The sequence below is a fragment of the Nymphaea colorata genome, chromosome 1 (genome assembly GCF_008831285.2).
Source record: "Nymphaea colorata isolate Beijing-Zhang1983 chromosome 1, ASM883128v2, whole genome shotgun sequence".
NCBI classification, from domain to species: Eukaryota; Viridiplantae; Streptophyta; class Magnoliopsida; order Nymphaeales; family Nymphaeaceae; genus Nymphaea; species Nymphaea colorata.
This window is the reverse complement of record NC_045138.2, coordinates 8,890,050-8,904,432: the sequence shown is the minus strand read 5'-3', so window position 1 is coordinate 8,904,432 and position 14,383 is coordinate 8,890,050. Positions and strand designations below refer to the sequence as shown.

Genomic DNA, 14,383 nt, shown 5'->3' with positions numbered 1-14,383 from the left:
AACACTAAAAATAGAAAAAATAAAATAAGTGAGAAACTAATAACACAAACATCAAAAGCTAAGTACATTTGTGACAAATAAAATATAGAAAATGAAAACAAAACTGTTTGTCATTAAAGAAACTGAAAAAATGAAAAAAGTGAAAACAACACATTACAAACGACCATTTAATGTAGCGTGTTTTTTTCAAAAAAAAAAGTGTTTTCTGTGACTATGGTGTAAACTTCATCACTCTTATTGCCTTGTGCCACTATTTTCCATGTTCTCTTGTCCCTTATAAGACAGACAACATGAGGAAAAAATTTCAAAAACATATGATAACTCACTAGTTAGTTGGGTGACAAAAAGTAAGTTTTTCTTTAATTTTGGAACATATATAACATGAGAAAGAGGAATTGATGATCCGCCGTATCGATTTCACTTTTATCAATATGAGTTATGGGAATGGATGTGCCATCTCCAACAATAATGTGATCACATCCATAATAAGAAGAGATTTTAGAAATCTTACAAGGGTTCCCAGTCATGTGAGCTGATGCTCTAGTATCGGCCAACCATTCTGAGTTATTTGCATCATCAATAGTGATAGCGGTGAGAGCTTGTTGGGCATCTTCGGCTTGATAGGCATGATTGAATTGTTCAAAACACTTGATGGCCGAATAATATTTTTTACCACACATTTAACAAACAATAGGGATTTTATTTATCTTCTCATCACCATTAGAAGAGAGATTGGAATTTTCTCATGGACAATTTTGATAGTGTCCACGTCCTCTATATTCGCGTCCATGCCCGTGGCCACGTCCTGATTGTTAGTGTGTCATTGCCATGATGGGAGGAGTGAGACTTTTTAACCGTGAGTCAAAACTTTGAAGAAAAGAAATGACCTCTTCATAAGGCAGTGTAGGTGATCGAATCATGGATGCAATAAAGGCTTCGTATCCTTCTCCAAGTTTTTGAAGTAGCCAATAAACTTGTGCCCCCTCATCAACAGATTTCCCAATAGCTAAAAGATTGTCGGCATATTCATTTGAATTTACCTATATAGTCTTCCACATAGTCATCATTCTTCTTAAGCGAAGTGAGCAAATGCATGAGATGGAATTCTCTTTCACGTGATTTGCAAGAAAAGGCATTCATAAGAGCCCTCCAGATATCCTTGGATGTCTCAAAGCCAACAACTAGGCCAAGAGCACTTTCAGACAACGTGTTGGTTATCCACCCCTTGATTAGGCGATCAGGCTTCTTCCAAGCAGTAAATTGGGAATTGGGTACCAGTTTTTGAGAAGAAGAATCATCGATAAGTTTTGGTGGAGCAGCAACCTCGCCAGTCAAAAACCCTTGAAGATCTTGGCTCTCAACCAGTGCCAAAATTTGTGTCTTCTATAGGAGAAAATTCTCAGCTCGCTGTTTGAGTGAGACAAAGTTTGACACATTGATTGTGCAAGGATAAGGAAAAATAAGTGTGGAAGATGACACCATGTAGGAACCTTGACAGCAGGAGGAGATGCGGTCAGAACTTTAACGATTTCGACTGACTCCAATCACGAATCCGGTCGAGCTTGGGACCGTTGAATCCGAAACAAAATGAAGGTTCTTCCTGTTGTAATCTCGCAGTGGGAGATCAACTGTGGAAACAATGCCGGTCGATGGAACGAAGGGTAGAAATCAGTGTTGCCATGTTGTATCGTACCGTTTTGAAAATACGGTACGATACGTATCATACCGTTTTGAAAGTACAGTACGATACACCCCCCGTATCGTAAATAGGGAGTGTATCGTTCCTGTATCGCACGTATCATGCGATACAGGGCTCGTATCATACAATACAGAGTGATACACCCCGTATCGTATGATACGGGCTGATTTCACAAAAATCCACCTGCGACCTACTTATTTGACTTCTTTTTGAAAAATACCCTGCGTTCTTCATTTCTCATGCTCGGATACTGCCGTCAAGGAGGGCGATCGTCCATTTTCACCATCAAAAAGTTGATTTTCACCATGAAATCGAAGATTAAGGGGTCGATTTGTGCGTAGGTGATTGATTTTCGTTGGGAGGAAAAGGGTTTTCTTCATTTCTTCTTGGTAAGATATGAAATCTCATGTTTTTATCATATATTCATAATTTTTTACATACAATCATAGATTGAAAGATTTTGAATGTTTTTCATTAAGTTTACCATAGGATTTCTTTTTTTTTTTTTTTGAAGATATGGATCCTACATGGCAATGGTGCGAAAGGGTGGAGGAGAATAAAACACTTTCAGGAGGGATTAGTAGAATGAAACACCATTTGGCAGGGACCTCCAAAGATGTCTCCTTGTATTGGAGGACCAAACAAACCTTTGCCTCCATTTGTGCGTTAGCAATGTTTAGATACGCTTCATGTTTTACGTCAAAAGAGGATACAAAAAGAAATTGAAGAGGCAGATGTAAGCTATAATGAGCCTTTGGAAGATGAAGAAGAAGAGGAAGAAGCTTATGAATGTGACGATGAAGATGATAGCAGTCTAAGAACAGATTTGGAGACCTCAAGAGGTAGAGTTCGTAAAGAAAAAGGGATCATGTATGAAGGAGGTCGATCTGGCATAACGGGAAAGAAGAGAAGAGGCACAACAGATATTAGGGCTAGGCTGGTATGCGACCACCTAGTGGTAGAGTGCCTACTGGTAGGTCTAGTGTTGGTTCTATTAAGATTTTTTTTTCCTTCATATACTAAGGTGGTCAGCCGCAGATTCATGCTGCTATGACATCTAAAAATATGTTATATCATTTACAAAAGATGGTAGAGAAATGGTTTTATGATGTATGTATTCAATTTAATGCAGCTAATTCTTTTCAATTCCAAGCAATGGCAGATGCAATTGCTTCTATAGGCCTCGGATTCACAATGCCATCATATCATCAGTTGATGGGCAAAATTCTTCAGGATACGATCAAAGAAGTGTCTGAACATTGAGATGAGTTGAAATTATGTTGGAAGGAAACATGTTGTTCCATTATGTCAAATGAATGGACTGATACAAGGTCAAGAACACTTGTAAATTTTCTTGTTTATTGCCCTAAAGGTACAATGTTCTTGAAATCTCTTGACTTATCTGATGCTCCTAAGACTGCTAAGATTTTGTTCAATGTTTTTGATAATGTCGTACAAGAAATTGGACCTGCAAACATTATGTAGTTTATTATAGATAATGCTACAAATTATAGAGTTGCAAGAGATTTGTTATTTCAAAAGTATAGAACATTTTTTTGGAGTCCATGTGCCACTCATTGTGTTAATCTAATGCTTCAAGATCTTAATGAGATGCATCATATGAAATCAGCCAATAACCAATGTCAAGAAGTAACAAAATTTATCTATAATCATGTATATGTATTGAGTTTGATGAGAAAGTTTACAAAAAGAGTTGAATTAATACGACCTGCATAAACTAGATTTGCCACAAATGTATTGACTGTGCAGAGTGTAGTGAAACAAAGAACTTCTTTGAGGCAGATGTTCGCTAATGAAGAATTAGCTGCATATCCACATGCTCATAAAAGAAATGCTTCTTTAGTGTGGATATTGTATTCAATAACGAATTTTGGGAATCATGTGTGAAGCTATTGAAGGTTGTGTTCCACTAGTTAAAGTTCTCAGGTTAGGTGACAGCGAAGATAGACCTTCCATAGGGTACTTATATGAGGCTATGGATAAAGCAAAAGAGGCAATTCGAGACAACTTGAAAGAAAAGAAAAAGTTATATATGCCCATATGGAAGATTATAGATAAAAGGTGGACTTGACAGCTTCATCAACCTCTTCATGCAACAGCTTACTATCTAAATCCTGCAATTAGATTTTCTCCTACATTTAAGAAGGACAGAGAAGTCTTAGGTGGTTTGTTGGATTGTATTAACGTGTTAGTGGCAGATTCTAGAGAACAAGATGATGTGTACAATGAGTTGGATCTATATGATACTTGTTTTCAAAACATGGGACAACCTGTCGCCATTCGAGTTAGGACAACCATGCGTCCAGGTAAATACATAGAAATTCTTAATTTACTTTGCATTTGTTACATTTGATTCTTTTAAAACTTTCACATTGATTTGTTATATTTTTGTTTAGATTTGTGGTGGAATAGGTATGAGTTTGATTATCCAAACCTAGCACGTTTTGCAATCAAAGTCCTTAGCCAGACATCCAGTGCTGGTGGATGTGAAAGGAACTAAAGTGTGTTCCAACATATCCATAGCAAAAAAAAGAATATAGGCATATAACTTAATGTTTACATTTTTTGTACAATATATTTATATGAAATTATATATTAACAAGTTTTCTCTTATTTAACATAGACAATTAGAAAAATCATTAGCAAGGAAGCACACATCTCAGTTCGATCCTATCAGCTTGAAAAATTTTGACAATCTAGAGCCATGGATTGAGGAAGAACCAGCTACAATATTTGATGATGAAGATCTTGAATGCTTCAAAATTGAAGTTGAAGCAACAAAAGGCTTTGTTGATGAAGGAGAGTCTGCTACTGACACTGCTGGTGCTGAATATGTTGGTGAGGATCTTCCAATTCTTGACAATGAAGATGAAGAAGAAGATGAAGATGATGAAGATTATGAAGATTATCAATGATGAATCATGAATGAGAGTCAAGTCAAGAGTGTTTTCATTTTAGATGTTTCGAACGACTTAAGAGTTATGAATCTATGGTTGTTGAACACTTGAATGTTTTATCACTTTATGGCTTATGCTTTGTTGAATGATATTGTTATGAATTTTGATGTCTATGAATGATGAACAAGTGTATAGCAATAATTAGTCTATCATTATCTCAAACATGTTTTCTATAAAAAATTTATTATTTTTAATTTTTCTGATTTTTTCTGATTTTTTTATTTTTTTATTTTTTCTGATTTATTAATAAATTTTAAAAAAAATTACGATACGGTTACGATACGTTATGATATTTTACGATATGACATATCTTAAAGTCCGACTGATACAGCTTACGATACGTGTTTTACAACATTGCCTTCTGTTTCTCGACTAGCGACGCTTCAAAAATCAAGTGCTACCTCCTCGAACCTCCAAAAATTCTACGAATGCACAGGAAAAATCTACAGACATTCAGGAATTGTTTGAACTTCTGTTCGATAGCTAGTGTAACACCCCAGAAATTTAGTCTCGTATTGAAGATTGTGAGAGAACTTTAAGGGCTTATAAAGGGGGTCATTAAAGAGATGATTGTCCTGGTCCACCGAACCCGGGGCCCAAGCATAGGAGTGGGTCGGGTTGTTATAATGGTATCAGAGTTGGTTCAACACTCGGACCTAGGGTCCCACATGTGTGGACGCGTGTGCCTTAAGGGGGGTGGATTGTAACACCCTAGAAATTTAGTTCCGTATTGATGATTGTGAGAGATCTTCAAGGGCTTATAAAGGGGGTCATTAAAGAGATAATTGTCTTGGTTCCTAGCCTTTTTGAGGTTGAAGCCAAAACTGCTAGGGGGAGGGTTGGGTCCGCCGAACCAGGGGCCCGAGCTTAGGAGTGGATCGGGTTGTTACAGCTAGAGTGATCGATTTTGACAACGCTAGCAATAAACATTGTCGTGAACAAACCCACATAACTTCCTCTGTTCTTCCTCTGTTTCAGCAATAGGAGGCGATCAATTTTAGTGCTCTGATACCATAAAGAACACACGTAAGGAGAGTAACGAGGAAGGCAAAAATTAACGTGGTTTGGCTTAGATGAAGCCTACGTCCACAACCAGAAGGCACTCAGACTTTGTTTTCTTGTTAAGAAGATGATAGTACAATGATAGAGTCGAGTCCCTTTTATAGGGAAAGAAATTACTTATTATCACATGCAAGATCGTTCTTGCCTAGATTAGATGAAAACTTCATTTTATCCCAAGATTGTTGCCTTTTCTTATTTTCTGTTTTTTCTACTTTTCTCATTCGATCACAACCTTTTGTTACCAGCTCGACATCCATTTTCTGATTGTCGATTTCTCTCCAGTGGATTTGTTGTCCTTATCCTCCTTACCAATTTCGTTAACATTTCTATGGGTAGGTAACAGAGATGGACATGACAGTCACTATGTTGCATGGAACACTATTTGTTGGTCCATTGAGGAGGAAGGTGTGGGCCTCATGAGCATAGAAGAGATGTCTATAGCAAGAAGAGGCCTTTGGGCACCCAAACTTAACAAAAAGAAGCAACATGGGCTAAGATCATGCATTGTAAATACTCATATTTCCATAGCCTTTGGTCCCTCAGTGGCCGTCCTTGGGCATCCTAGTTCTTCCCTGATATATGAAAGTCTTGACACGGCCTTGCTCATCATGTCAAGTAGAGTATTGACGAGGGGAACATTCGGTTCTGGGTTGATAATTGGGTTGGTAGGAGCATCTTAAATGGCCTACTATGGAGGAGATCAGTGTTTTTGTTGGCGAGCTACATGGATTGGTGGTAGAAATTTTTAACTCGAACATTATTTTGCTCACACAATTTAACAATGCCCTCCAAGATCAAGACGTCACGAGTAGGGCTGCACAACGAGTCGAGCCAACTCGGGCTCGACTCGAACTCGCTCGAGAAAGCTCGGCTCGAGCTCGACTCATTTATAAATGAGTCGAGTTCGAGCTCACACTTAAACTCGAAACTATAAACGAGTCGAGTTCGAGTTTCAAGAACTCGACTCGTTTAAACTCGACTCGACTCGTTTAAACTCGACTCGACTCGTTTATAACTGAATCGTATAAACCGGTACGTAAGCCTGGGCACAGGGCCGGGCCGCCGCCAGGTACCCGATACCCGACCCGGTTCGGGCCCAGGCCTGGGCTTAGAAAAATTAGTTATCGGGCCCGTTTTATCGGGCTCGACCGACCCGTTACTTTAACGGGCCGGGTTCGGGCTTGAACATGTTACCGTCGGCGGCCCGATAAACCCGACTATCTAAAAAAAAATAGAGGTTAGGTCGAAGGCGGTAGAGAGGGAAAGTTGTGGGGAGGGAGAGTAAGTGGAGGTTGCGGGGGATGAGGAATCTGCCATCGCCACTGGGAAGTGGCAAACTGGCAGTGAAGAGGACGCCAACAAAGGTTGGTGATGGGAAGTGGCAGGTGAAGAGGACGCCAGAAGAGTGGAGGTTGCGTGGGATGAGCAGTCCGCTCTGTTCGGATTGAGGTTGGGGTTTGGGTTTTCAGAAATTTGCTGTTTTGTGGATCACAATCCCCTCCGGCTGTTTCCTCTGGTGAGTACTTTGATGATGACGAGTGATTCTTCATCTGACTTTCTTCTCCTTTTTATCTCCATCATTCTAACAACCAAGGAAAGGGGGAAAGAACCAAGAACACAGAGGGTGAGAGGTATGTCTTCCTTCCGCCTCTTCTACTTCTATCATACTACAACAGAGGCAGAGGCATTGAGTCTCACTCTCAACTGCCTAGCCAAACAACATCCTGCTTTTGTTGTCTGTCTTGCACAACAACCTCGCATTGCAACCAGTCATCAAATTGAAGAGGGAATGTATGGCCAACAAGAACCCGTGGAGTGTTCGCTTGCAAATGAAAAGCGGGGGAGGAAAAAACAACGGAAAAAGAAGGGAGAAAGGCTTGAAAGTGAGACCCTTCACGGCACGGCAGCAGCAGGAGGCCCTTCACGGTAGCAGCAAGGCCGTTCACGACAGTAGCAAGAGGGAAGCCCGGTGCGGCCCAACACCAGGCCCGTCAATAATTGGGCCGGGCCGGGCCTCGGGCGTAATTTCAAGCCCGAGGCCCGATAGTTCATCGGCCCGGCCCGGTTACAAACGGGCTGGGTCTCGGGCTGGCCCGGTAGTGTTTGTTAAGATGTGTTTATATTCAGTTTTAGGTTTAAGAGGGTACTTTTGTAATAACTTTTCCTTTAGATGGTTCTCTTGTAACTTCTCTCTCTCCTCTAGTCTATATAAAGAGGAGTTAGGGCAGATTTCGATGTTAATCAAAGATTATTCTTTCTAATCTTATCATGGTATCAGAGCAGCAGCCGTCTCCTCCTCCTTGGCGCGCCGATTGAGCGGCGCCGCCCGCCGCCTGACCGCGCCCATCGCTGCGCTTCCTCCACCCGCTCGTGTCCACCCATCTCCGCCCGTCGCTGACCTCTCCACCCGACGCCTCCGCCCGTCGCTGACCTCTCCACCCGACGCCTCCGCCCGTCGCTGTCTTCTCCGCCCGACGCCTCCGTCAGCTGTTGCAGTCATCTTCGCCGCTGCCCGCCGTGGCTGACACTACAGATTGGCTCATTGATTCAGGTGCATCGACACATCTCTGTGGAGACAAGGCACAGTTTACTTCTTATGTCCCTACTCCACCTGGTCGCTCGGTTATTCTAGCAGATGGCAAATATTCTCCAGTTGTTGGACTTGGAGAGGTCCAACTTACTTCATCATTACCATTGCAACATGTTCTTCATGCACCAGAATTCCCACATAGCCTACTATCTATCAGTCAGATTACCAGAGATTTAAACTGTCGTGCGATATTTGACTCCTCTTCTCTTGTGTTTCAGGATATACTGACGGGCAGGGTGATTGGCAGTGGCCGTGAACAGGGAGGTCTTTACAGGCTAGTGCATCCCTTTCCCTTTGCTGGGTCTACCTCTGCGGGGTCGTCCTCATCCTCGGCTTATACTTGGCATTTACGTTTTGGACATCTACCGTTTCAGAAACTACTGCATGTTCTTCCTCAGCTGTCTCCTAAGTCTTCTTTTCAATGCGAGTCTTGTCAGTTGGGCAAACACCATCGGTCATCCTTTCCTCCGCGGCCCAGTCGAAGTAGCCATTCTGTGTTTGAGTTACTTCATTTTGATGTTTGGGGTCCGAGTCGTACACCTGATCTTCAAGGTCATCGATATTATCTTGTTGCGGTCGATGACCATAGTCGTGTTAGTTGGGTTTTTCTTATGAAGCATAAATCTGAAGTGGGTCATGTAATCAAAAATTTTATCAATGAAATTCTGACTCAGTTTGATACTTGTGTCAAAATTGTGCGCTCTGACAATGCTCTTGAGTTCTGTGCTTCCTCTTTGGAACAATTTTTCAGGGATAAGGGTATCATCCACCAAACTTCTTGTGCCTATACCTCCCAACAAAATGGGGTTGCTGAACGGAAACACCGTCATATTCTTGATGTTGCCAGAACCATTATCATACATAGCCATGTTCCCCATTCTTACTGGGGAGATGCTGTTCTCACAGCATGCTATCTTATTAATCGTATGCCGTCATCTGTGCTGGGAGACCTTATTCCTATCTCTGTCCTCTTTCCTGACAGAGACTTGTTTTCTGTTCCACCTCGTGTTTTTGGATGTGTTGCCTTTGTTCAGTTGCTTGGTCCTGGGCGAGATAAGTTGTCTCCGCGGGCCATCAAAACGATCTTTGTTGGTTATTCCCGCACTCAAAAGGGATATCGATGTTATGATCCTTCTACTCGTCGGTATTATGTGAGTGCTGATGTTACATTTTTTGAATCAACCTCTTTCTTCTCCCCAAATGGAACTCAATTAAGGGCGCCTGAATTAAATGATGAAGTCCAATTTCCTCTACCTCTCATGAGTTGTCCAAACCCAGTTGATCCACGTTTTGGGGCTGTCTACCAACGTCGTACTAAACCTGTTGCGCCTGTTCAATGTGCACCTGTGCCTTCACCCAGCACGCCCAAGGTAATTTCTGACACAAACTCAACTGACAATTGTTTATGTAATGATGACATAGGAGAATGTCACGAGCATGTTCATGCTCCTAATGAACTTGATATGTCCATTGCTCAGAGGAAAGGCAAACGCAGTTGCACTTTGCATCCTATCTCTGGTCATGTATCCATGGATAGACTCACCCCTATGTACCGACAGTTTGTCAAGGGGCTGTCGGCTATTGCTCTTCCACAGAATCCCATGGATGCTCTCTCTGATCCCAAATGGGCAGCAGCTATGCAAGAAGAGATGGATGCTCTTCAGTCTAGAGGCACCTGGACACTTGTTACTCCTTCAGCTGATGCAGCCATTGTTGGTTGCCGATGGGTCTTTACTATCAAATACAGAGCAGATGGCAGTATTGACAGATATAAGGCTCGTCTGGTTGCAAAAGGCTATACCCAAACTTATGGGGTTGATTATTATGATACCTTCTCTCCTGTGGCACGACATGCTTCTTTACGGATTCTCCTTGCTGTGGCTGTCAGCAAGAATTGGTCCCTCTCACAGCTTGATGTCAAAAATGCCTTTCTCTATGGTGACTTACATGAAGAAGTGTATATGCAGCAACCACCAGGGTTTGTTGCTGAGGGGGAGTGTCAGAAAGTGTGCAGATTGCGAAAGGCGATTTATGGTCTGAAACAGAGTCCTCGAGCTTGGTTTCAGAAATTGTCAGAGAATATTGAGAATGAGGGCTTCAGACGTTCTTCGGCCGACCATTCCCTCTTTGTCAAGAAGACTTCTACAGGTACGGTGATAGTTCTTGTCTATGTTGATGATATCATTGTTACAGGGGATGATGATCAAGGGATTTCCAACATCAAGGATGTCCTTGGACAACACTTTGTCACCAAGGACCTTGGTGAACTACGTTATTTCCTTGGTATTGAGTTTGCCAGAAATCAAAAGGGCCTTATCATGTGCCAGAGGAAATACGTTACTGATGTTTTGCAAGAGACAGGGATGCTGGGGTGTCGGCCTGCATCCACGCCTATGGATATCAATACCTGCTTGTATGATGATGATACTGAAGATGTTGATGCGAGACAGTATAGAGGGATTGTTGGGAAGCTCCTATACATCACTGTTACTCGACCTGACATTGCCTATGCTGTTAGCAGAGTGAGTCAATTTATGGATAAGCCCAAGAAAGTTCATTGGGATGCTGCTATGATGATTCTTAGGTATCTAAAGAATTCACCAGGAACGGGACTCTTCTTTCAGAATGGTACCTCACTCACTATATCTGTGTATGTTGATGCCGACTATGCAGGATGCCCCTCGGACAGAAAATCCACTACTGGATTTTGTGTGTTTATTGGATCCAACTTGGTTACATGGAAGAGTAAGAAGCAAACTGTGGTTGCCAGATCAAGTGCAGAATCTGAGTATAGAGCTATGGCTCAGGGTACTGCTGAAGTTATGTGGGTTAGATCCCTGATGTTGGATCTTACTGTCGAAGTGCCTCTTCCTATGCAACTGTTATGTGATAACAAAGCTGCACTGTTTATTGCTAATAATCCGGCTTTTCATGAAAGAACCAAGCATGTTGAAGTAGATTGTCACTATACTAGAGACATGATTCAAAAGGGGTTTGTAAGTACCTCACACATTTCAACTACAGGGCAAACGGCTGATATCTTTACTAAGGCTCTTGCAAGGGGACCATTCCAAAGCTGCTGTTCCAAGTTGAGCCTATTTGACATATACGCTCCAACTTGAGGGGGAGTGTTAAGATGTGTTTATATTCAGTTTTAGGTTTAAGAGGGTACTTTTGTAATAACTTTTCCTTTAGATGGTTCTCTTGTAACTTCTCTCTCTCCTCTAGTCTATATAAAGAGGAGTTAGGGCAGATTTCGATGTTAATCAAAGATTATTCTTTCTAATCTTATCAGTGTTAATGGGCTCAGGGTTTGCCAATTTTTTCGGGCCGGGCCGGCCTGATGCCCAGCCTTACCGGTACGGTACCTCAAACCGGTTCACCGTTTAGGGTTAAAACTGTTTTTTACCGAGGGCAACATATATATACGTCTTTATCTTGTTTTTCAACATAATCTCTCTCTTCCGTCTGCTCTTTCTCTTCTCGACTTCTAGGGCCTGTTTGGTTGGAGGGAAAGGGAAGGAAATGGAGGGATTGAACAATCCCTCCTTTGTTTGGTTGGCTAACTAAAGAGGAGGGAAAGGGAGGGAAAGGGGCAAAGTGTGTTTGGTTGGGAGGGGAGGGAAAAGGAAGGGAGGGAAAGGAAAGGATTGTGTAGTGTAAATGCAATCCCTCCCAAATCGGACGGATTGGGAAGGAAAGGAAAGGGAGAGAGGAGCAAAAGTGTTGACTGCCCACAATACCCCTTCCTTCACGTTCTTAATTTTTTAAACATTTTGACTGTTAGGGGTATTTAGGTACTGTACGTCTCTCTCTTTCTTTGTGTTTTTCATTACCTCCTCTGACGTTCTCTCCCTCAGCTCGCCTTCTCTTCTACCGCAGTAGCAGCCATTCGATTTAATCAGCAAACAGTGCTGCAGAGACAAGCCGAAGCGTTGTTCTCGCTGGTGACCCTGGTAAAACATCGGCAGCTCTCTTCGTCTCTCATTGCAGTGGGCCAGTGAGTACCTCTTTGCCCTTTTGTTCTCTATATCGTATCAAAATTTTTTTCCCCAAATGAAACCCTCGTATGTTCGTTGAACGTGCAGCTGAGGAAGGAGCAGCCATTCGATTTAATCAGCAAACAGCGCTGCAGAGACAAGCCAAAGCGTTGTTCTCGCTGGTGACCCTGGTAAAACATCGGCAGCTCTCTTCGTCTCTCGTTGCAGTGGGCCAGTGAGTACCTCTTTGCCCTTTTGTTCTCTATATCGTATCAATTTTTTTTCCCCAAATGAAACCCTCGTATGTTCGTTGAACGTGCAGCTGAGGAAGGAGTATTTAGGGCTCCAGCACGAGGTCGTTCCTGGCGTCGTCGTCATCAGGGAGAATACTGAGGGAGAGTATTTAGGGCTCGAGCACGAGGTCGTTCCTGGCGTCGTCGAGAGCCTCAAGGTCTGTCCATTTTCTCCTTGTTAGATTTTGTCATTTTAATATGAGTCAATCGCAATTGTGGGGCTTATAGTTTGTTTGAGCTGATGTTGTTGCTTCTAACTGTGGTTATTTGTGCTTTCGTTTATCTTCCCTATATTTAACTGTATTTTTCACGTTGATTTTGTCATTTTTCTAATTAATTTCAACATTTAGATGGTACTCGACTTTTCTTGGTTTTTTTGGTTCTTTCTTTGTGTAGTTGTGTATTTATAGTTGTGAATATTTGGTGCCATTCAATCGAGTATTCCTTGGAGTTTACTTTCTAAAGATTTTGTAGGTTCAAACAACGTCGTTTGTTTGATATATAGCTATGTGGTTAACAGGAAATTGATGCCTCATGAAGGTCCAGTGCTTCTGTTTGGCAACAGTTATTTGTCAATTGAACGAGTTGTTTCTGTTTGCATGATTGTCTGTAATGAGGTCAATTCTAAATGAAATTGGGGAACAAATTTTTGTTCTGAGAATTGGGATTGATTCTATTTGAACATGCTATTTATGCTAGCCGATGATTACTTATGATCTTATTATGGGAACATACAGTTTTGCTGACGTTTGTTTTGTGATGAAACTGGCTTTTTTGAATAAGCTATCAGCCTATCCCGCTTAACGTTTTGTTCCACGGTGATCCTTAGCAGATTTTTTGGTTTTTTGGGGCATAAATAACAATTCATGCTATTTAGTTCCCTATATGCAGTTATTACTATTGACAAGGAGAACTATGTCCCCACAAGCATCGAGGTGATATTCTTTTGATATGCAGTTCTCTGGGAGCTGTTGCTTCTAACACTTCTAGCTATTTTGGCTTCATTTAGAATATAGTTCTCTAAGTGTGGTCTTTAACAGTGCTCCTGTTGTGTTTAAAATGTATTTTCAGGTTTCTGCTGATGTCAGAGAGGTTCTGGATACTTTCCGTGTTGCACTTGAGTTGCAGATTTTAACAGCAATAGGTTGAGCAAGCCTGGATTATTTGGATGTTATAAGAAACCTTTGGGATTTGCAATTTAGTTGTACTAGACAACAAACAACAACCTTCACGTTTGACAGTGGCAGCTCGTTATTATATGGTTCCTTTTCTGAAAAGGATGGCAGCTACATAGTATTTTTCAGGACTTAGATTTGTATTTATAAGGGCTGGAGGAACTATTCAGAAAATGAGAAAGTTGCAGGCATGAAAAATACTAGATTGGATTGCTTTTGTTATTGCAGGAATCATGGTATGATGCTTTTCAAGATTTTGATAATATTGTGTTAAAAACTTAAAATATTGTAAAATTTGATAAGTTACTTTCGTGAGGATTCTTTAAAACTTAATTTCTTGTGTATTCTTAGCCATGAAAGAAACATACAAAAGGGCTAAAACAGGCACACACAACATTTGAACCAATAGATAAAGTTTCTGTGCAATTTCAATGGAAACTAATTAAAAATATCTGTGCAATTTCAATGGAAACTAATTAACGGAAAACTACCCAACTTTACAATTATTTAAAGAACCACTTAATCAATCTTAATCGAGCAAGAACTTTTGTGTACCCGAGTTAACAGAGTCGAGCTCGACTTTGTTAATTGAGTCGAGCTCGAGCT

General features: G+C 41.3%; 1 long non-coding RNA gene across 1 annotated transcript; it reads left to right on the top strand.

Moving 5' to 3' along the window:
• Nucleotides 1-11,972: 11,972 nt before the first annotated feature.
• Nucleotides 11,973-14,127, top strand: LOC116264470 (uncharacterized). The gene is made up of 4 exons (XR_007573931.1): nucleotides 11,973-12,126; nucleotides 12,212-12,329; nucleotides 12,418-12,544; nucleotides 12,632-14,127. It is a non-coding gene; the product is annotated as an uncharacterized LOC116264470 (long non-coding RNA).
• The last annotated feature ends 256 nt before the right edge of the window (nucleotides 14,128-14,383 follow it).